Source organism: Osmerus eperlanus, unplaced genomic scaffold (assembly GCF_963692335.1).
Source record: "Osmerus eperlanus unplaced genomic scaffold, fOsmEpe2.1 SCAFFOLD_239, whole genome shotgun sequence".
NCBI lineage: Eukaryota > Metazoa > Chordata > Actinopteri > Osmeriformes > Osmeridae > Osmerus > Osmerus eperlanus.
This window is the reverse complement of record NW_026911243.1, coordinates 15,001-22,500: the sequence shown is the minus strand read 5'-3', so window position 1 is coordinate 22,500 and position 7,500 is coordinate 15,001.

Genomic DNA, 7,500 nt, shown 5'->3' with positions numbered 1-7,500 from the left:
CGTGGGATTTCGCTGGGGACGGTTTCTAAATTCAAGTTGGCACGGGGGGCAGCGGTGTGTGTGGTTATTTTCCCAGGATTGATGATCCCCAATTCGGTGGGTCCGTTTAAAGTTTTGTTTGGGCTCCCGTTTCGCGAGGAAGCGCGTGCGCGTGGCGAGCCTGACCTCCCCGTGTTCCCCTCGCCCAGACCTTTCCAACGCCACCCGGGTGAAGGTGCTACGAGGTCCCGAAGTGGAGATGCCTGTCAATGAGCACCTTTTCCCAGCTTTGAATGCAGGTTTCCAGCTTCAGACAAAATGTGGCTCCAAACGTGCAGTTTTGCGCCCGAACGTGGGATTTCGCTGGGGACGGTTTCTAAATTCAAGTTGGGACGGGGGGCAGCGGTGTGCGCGGTTATCTCCCCGGAAAAAGCCGTCCCCAGCTCGGTGGGTCCGTTTAAAGTTTTGTTTGGGCTCCCGTTTCGCGAGGAAGCGCGTGCGCGTGGCGAGCCTGACCTCCCCGTGTTCCCCTCGCCCAGACCTTTCCAACGCCACCCGGGTGAAGGTGCTACGAGGTCCCGAAGTGGAGATGCCTGTCAATGAGCACCTTTTCCCAGCTTTGAATGCAGGTTTCCAGCTTCAGACAAAATGTGGCTCCAAACGTGCAGTTTTGCGCCCGAACGTGGGATTTCGCTGGGGACGGTTTCTAAATTCAAGTTGGCACGGGGGGCAGCGGTGTGTGTGGTTATTTTCCCAGGATTGATGATCCCCAATTCGGTGGGTCCGTTTAAAGTTTTGTTTGGGCTCCCGTTTCGCGGGGAAGCGCGTGCGCGTGGCGAGCCTGACCTCCCCGTGTCCCCCTCGCCCAGACCTTTCCAACGCCACCCGGGTGAAGGTGCTACGAGGTCCCGAAGTGGAGATGCCTGTCAATGAGCACCTTTTCCCAGCTTTGAATGCAGGTTTCCAGCTTCAGACAAAATGTGGCTCCAAACGTGCAGTTTTGCGCCCGAACGTGGGATTTCGCTGGGGACGGTTTCTAAATTCAAGTTGGCACGGGGGGCAGCGGTGTGTGTGGTTATTTTCCCAGGATTGATGATCCCCAATTCGGTGGGTCCGTTTAAAGTTTTGTTTGGGCTCCCGTTTCGCGGGGAAGCGCGTGCGCGTGGCGAGCCTGACCTCCCCGTGTCCCCCTCGCCCAGACCTTTCCAACGCCACCCGGGTGAAGGTGCTACGAGGTCCCGAAGTGGAGATGCCTGTCAATGAGCACCTTTTCCCAGCTTTGAATGCAGGTTTCCAGCTTCAGACAAAATGTGGCTCCAAACGTGCAGTTTTGCGCCCGAACGTGGGATTTCGCTGGGGACGGTTTCTAAATTCAAGTTGGGACGGGGGGCAGCGGTGTGCGCGGTTATCTCCCCGGAAAAAGCCGTCCCCAGCTCGGTGGGTCCGTTTAAAGTTTTGTTTGGGCTCCCGTTTCGCGAGGAAGCGCGTGCGCGTGGCGAGCCTGACCTCCCCGTGTTCCCCTCGCCCAGACCTTTCCAACGCCACCCGGGTGAAGGTGCTACGAGGTCCCGAAGTGGAGATGCCTGTCAATGAGCACCTTTTCCCAGCTTTGAATGCAGGTTTCCAGCTTCAGACAAAATGTGGCTCCAAACGTGCAGTTTTGCGCCCGAACGTGGGATTTCGCTGGGGACGGTTTCTAAATTCAAGTTGGCACGGGGGGCAGCGGTGTGTGTGGTTATTTTCCCAGGATTGATGATCCCCAATTCGGTGGGTCCGTTTAAAGTTTTGTTTGGGCTCCCGTTTCGCGAGGAAGCGCGTGCGCGTGGCGAGCCTGACCTCCCCGTGTTCCCCTCGCCCAGACCTTTCCAACGCCACCCGGGTGAAGGTGCTACGAGGTCCCGAAGTGGAGATGCCTGTCAATGAGCACCTTTTCCCAGCTTTGAATGCAGGTTTCCAGCTTCAGACAAAATGTGGCTCCAAACGTGCAGTTTTGCGCCCGAACGTGGGATTTCGCTGGGGACGGTTTCTAAATTCAAGTTGGCACGGGGGGCAGCGGTGTGTGTGGTTATTTTCCCAGGATTGATGATCCCCAATTCGGTGGGTCCGTTTAAAGTTTTGTTTGGGCTCCCGTTTCGCGGGGAAGCGCGTGCGCGTGGCGAGCCTGACCTCCCCGTGTCCCCCTCGCCCAGACCTTTCCAACGCCACCCGGGTGAAGGTGCTACGAGGTCCCGAAGTGGAGATGCCTGTCAATGAGCACCTTTTCCCAGCTTTGAATGCAGGTTTCCAGCTTCAGACAAAATGTGGCTCCAAACGTGCAGTTTTGCGCCCGAACGTGGGATTTCGCTGGGGACGGTTTCTAAATTCAAGTTGGGACGGGGGGCAGCGGTGTGCGCGGTTATCTCCCCGGAAAAAGCCGTCCCCAGCTCGGTGGGTCCGTTTAAAGTTTTGTTTGGGCTCCCGTTTCGCGAGGAAGCGCGTGCGCGTGGCGAGCCTGACCTCCCCGTGTTCCCCTCGCCCAGACCTTTCCAACGCCACCCGGGTGAAGGTGCTACGAGGTCCCGAAGTGGAGATGCCTGTCAATGAGCACCTTTTCCCAGCTTTGAATGCAGGTTTCCAGCTTCAGACAAAATGTGGCTCCAAACGTGCAGTTTTGCGCCCGAACGTGGGATTTCGCTGGGGACGGTTTCTAAATTCAAGTTGGCACGGGGGGCAGCGGTGTGTGTGGTTATTTTCCCAGGATTGATGATCCCCAATTCGGTGGGTCCGTTTAAAGTTTTGTTTGGGCTCCCGTTTCGCGGGGAAGCGCGTGCGCGTGGCGAGCCTGACCTCCCCGTGTCCCCCTCGCCCAGACCTTTCCAACGCCACCCGGGTGAAGGTGCTACGAGGTCCCGAAGTGGAGATGCCTGTCAATGAGCACCTTTTCCCAGCTTTGAATGCAGGTTTCCAGCTTCAGACAAAATGTGGCTCCAAACGTGCAGTTTTGCGCCCGAACGTGGGATTTCGCTGGGGACGGTTTCTAAATTCAAGTTGGCACGGGGGGCAGCGGTGTGTGTGGTTATTTTCCCAGGATTGATGATCCCCAATTCGGTGGGTCCGTTTAAAGTTTTGTTTGGGCTCCCGTTTCGCGAGGAAGCGCGTGCGCGTGGCGAGCCTGACCTCCCCGTGTTCCCCTCGCCCAGACCTTTCCAACGCCACCCGGGTGAAGGTGCTACGAGGTCCCGAAGTGGAGATGCCTGTCAATGAGCACCTTTTCCCAGCTTTGAATGCAGGTTTCCAGCTTCAGACAAAATGTGGCTCCAAACGTGCAGTTTTGCGCCCGAACGTGGGATTTCGCTGGGGACGGTTTCTAAATTCAAGTTGGGACGGGGGGCAGCGGTGTGCGCGGTTATCTCCCCGGAAAAAGCCGTCCCCAGCTCGGTGGGTCCGTTTAAAGTTTTGTTTGGGCTCCCGTTTCGCGAGGAAGCGCGTGCGCGTGGCGAGCCTGACCTCCCCGTGTTCCCCTCGCCCAGACCTTTCCAACGCCACCCGGGTGAAGGTGCTACGAGGTCCCGAAGTGGAGATGCCTGTCAATGAGCACCTTTTCCCAGCTTTGAATGCAGGTTTCCAGCTTCAGACAAAATGTGGCTCCAAACGTGCAGTTTTGCGCCCGAACGTGGGATTTCGCTGGGGACGGTTTCTAAATTCAAGTTGGCACGGGGGGCAGCGGTGTGTGTGGTTATTTTCCCAGGATTGATGATCCCCAATTCGGTGGGTCCGTTTAAAGTTTTGTTTGGGCTCCCGTTTCGCGAGGAAGCGCGTGCGCGTGGCGAGCCTGACCTCCCCGTGTTCCCCTCGCCCAGACCTTTCCAACGCCACCCGGGTGAAGGTGCTACGAGGTCCCGAAGTGGAGATGCCTGTCAATGAGCACCTTTTCCCAGCTTTGAATGCAGGTTTCCAGCTTCAGACAAAATGTGGCTCCAAACGTGCAGTTTTGCGCCCGAACGTGGGATTTCGCTGGGGACGGTTTCTAAATTCAAGTTGGCACGGGGGGCAGCGGTGTGTGTGGTTATTTTCCCAGGATTGATGATCCCCAATTCGGTGGGTCCGTTTAAAGTTTTGTTTGGGCTCCCGTTTCGCGGGGAAGCGCGTGCGCGTGGCGAGCCTGACCTCCCCGTGTCCCCCTCGCCCAGACCTTTCCAACGCCACCCGGGTGAAGGTGCTACGAGGTCCCGAAGTGGAGATGCCTGTCAATGAGCACCTTTTCCCAGCTTTGAATGCAGGTTTCCAGCTTCAGACAAAATGTGGCTCCAAACGTGCAGTTTTGCGCCCGAACGTGGGATTTCGCTGGGGACGGTTTCTAAATTCAAGTTGGGACGGGGGGCAGCGGTGTGCGCGGTTATCTCCCCGGAAAAAGCCGTCCCCAGCTCGGTGGGTCCGTTTAAAGTTTTGTTTGGGCTCCCGTTTCGCGAGGAAGCGCGTGCGCGTGGCGAGCCTGACCTCCCCGTGTTCCCCTCGCCCAGACCTTTCCAACGCCACCCGGGTGAAGGTGCTACGAGGTCCCGAAGTGGAGATGCCTGTCAATGAGCACCTTTTCCCAGCTTTGAATGCAGGTTTCCAGCTTCAGACAAAATGTGGCTCCAAACGTGCAGTTTTGCGCCCGAACGTGGGATTTCGCTGGGGACGGTTTCTAAATTCAAGTTGGCACGGGGGGCAGCGGTGTGTGTGGTTATTTTCCCAGGATTGATGATCCCCAATTCGGTGGGTCCGTTTAAAGTTTTGTTTGGGCTCCCGTTTCGCGGGGAAGCGCGTGCGCGTGGCGAGCCTGACCTCCCCGTGTCCCCCTCGCCCAGACCTTTCCAACGCCACCCGGGTGAAGGTGCTACGAGGTCCCGAAGTGGAGATGCCTGTCAATGAGCACCTTTTCCCAGCTTTGAATGCAGGTTTCCAGCTTCAGACAAAATGTGGCTCCAAACGTGCAGTTTTGCGCCCGAACGTGGGATTTCGCTGGGGACGGTTTCTAAATTCAAGTTGGCACGGGGGGCAGCGGTGTGTGTGGTTATTTTCCCAGGATTGATGATCCCCAATTCGGTGGGTCCGTTTAAAGTTTTGTTTGGGCTCCCGTTTCGCGAGGAAGCGCGTGCGCGTGGCGAGCCTGACCTCCCCGTGTTCCCCTCGCCCAGACCTTTCCAACGCCACCCGGGTGAAGGTGCTACGAGGTCCCGAAGTGGAGATGCCTGTCAATGAGCACCTTTTCCCAGCTTTGAATGCAGGTTTCCAGCTTCAGACAAAATGTGGCTCCAAACGTGCAGTTTTGCGCCCGAACGTGGGATTTCGCTGGGGACGGTTTCTAAATTCAAGTTGGGACGGGGGGCAGCGGTGTGCGCGGTTATCTCCCCGGAAAAAGCCGTCCCCAGCTCGGTGGGTCCGTTTAAAGTTTTGTTTGGGCTCCCGTTTCGCGAGGAAGCGCGTGCGCGTGGCGAGCCTGACCTCCCCGTGTTCCCCTCGCCCAGACCTTTCCAACGCCACCCGGGTGAAGGTGCTACGAGGTCCCGAAGTGGAGATGCCTGTCAATGAGCACCTTTTCCCAGCTTTGAATGCAGGTTTCCAGCTTCAGACAAAATGTGGCTCCAAACGTGCAGTTTTGCGCCCGAACGTGGGATTTCGCTGGGGACGGTTTCTAAATTCAAGTTGGCACGGGGGGCAGCGGTGTGTGTGGTTATTTTCCCAGGATTGATGATCCCCAATTCGGTGGGTCCGTTTAAAGTTTTGTTTGGGCTCCCGTTTCGCGGGGAAGCGCGTGCGCGTGGCGAGCCTGACCTCCCCGTGTCCCCCTCGCCCAGACCTTTCCAACGCCACCCGGGTGAAGGTGCTACGAGGTCCCGAAGTGGAGATGCCTGTCAATGAGCACCTTTTCCCAGCTTTGAATGCAGGTTTCCAGCTTCAGACAAAATGTGGCTCCAAACGTGCAGTTTTGCGCCCGAACGTGGGATTTCGCTGGGGACGGTTTCTAAATTCAAGTTGGCACGGGGGGCAGCGGTGTGTGTGGTTATTTTCCCAGGATTGATGATCCCCAATTCGGTGGGTCCGTTTAAAGTTTTGTTTGGGCTCCCGTTTCGCGGGGAAGCGCGTGCGCGTGGCGAGCCTGACCTCCCCGTGTCCCCCTCGCCCAGACCTTTCCAACGCCACCCGGGTGAAGGTGCTACGAGGTCCCGAAGTGGAGATGCCTGTCAATGAGCACCTTTTCCCAGCTTTGAATGCAGGTTTCCAGCTTCAGACAAAATGTGGCTCCAAACGTGCAGTTTTGCGCCCGAACGTGGGATTTCGCTGGGGACGGTTTCTAAATTCAAGTTGGGACGGGGGGCAGCGGTGTGCGCGGTTATCTCCCCGGAAAAAGCCGTCCCCAGCTCGGTGGGTCCGTTTAAAGTTTTGTTTGGGCTCCCGTTTCGCGAGGAAGCGCGTGCGCGTGGCGAGCCTGACCTCCCCGTGTTCCCCTCGCCCAGACCTTTCCAACGCCACCCGGGTGAAGGTGCTACGAGGTCCCGAAGTGGAGATGCCTGTCAATGAGCACCTTTTCCCAGCTTTGAATGCAGGTTTCCAGCTTCAGACAAAATGTGGCTCCAAACGTGCAGTTTTGCGCCCGAACGTGGGATTTCGCTGGGGACGGTTTCTAAATTCAAGTTGGCACGGGGGGCAGCGGTGTGTGTGGTTATTTTCCCAGGATTGATGATCCCCAATTCGGTGGGTCCGTTTAAAGTTTTGTTTGGGCTCCCGTTTCGCGGGGAAGCGCGTGCGCGTGGCGAGCCTGACCTCCCCGTGTCCCCCTCGCCCAGACCTTTCCAACGCCACCCGGGTGAAGGTGCTACGAGGTCCCGAAGTGGAGATGCCTGTCAATGAGCACCTTTTCCCAGCTTTGAATGCAGGTTTCCAGCTTCAGACAAAATGTGGCTCCAAACGTGCAGTTTTGCGCCCGAACGTGGGATTTCGCTGGGGACGGTTTCTAAATTCAAGTTGGCACGGGGGGCAGCGGTGTGTGTGGTTATTTTCCCAGGATTGATGATCCCCAATTCGGTGGGTCCGTTTAAAGTTTTGTTTGGGCTCCCGTTTCGCGGGGAAGCGCGTGCGCGTGGCGAGCCTGACCTCCCCGTGTCCCCCTCGCCCAGACCTTTCCAACGCCACCCGGGTGAAGGTGCTACGAGGTCCCGAAGTGGAGATGCCTGTCAATGAGCACCTTTTCCCAGCTTTGAATGCAGGTTTCCAGCTTCAGACAAAATGTGGCTCCAAACGTGCAGTTTTGCGCCCGAACGTGGGATTTCGCTGGGGACGGTTTCTAAATTCAAGTTGGGACGGGGGGCAGCGGTGTGCGCGGTTATCTCCCCGGAAAAAGCCGTCCCCAGCTCGGTGGGTCCGTTTAAAGTTTTGTTTGGGCTCCCGTTTCGCGAGGAAGCGCGTGCGCGTGGCGAGCCTGACCTCCCCGTGTCCCCCTCGCCCAGACCTTTCCAACGCCACCCGGGTGAAGGTGCTACGAGGTCCCGAAGTGGAGAT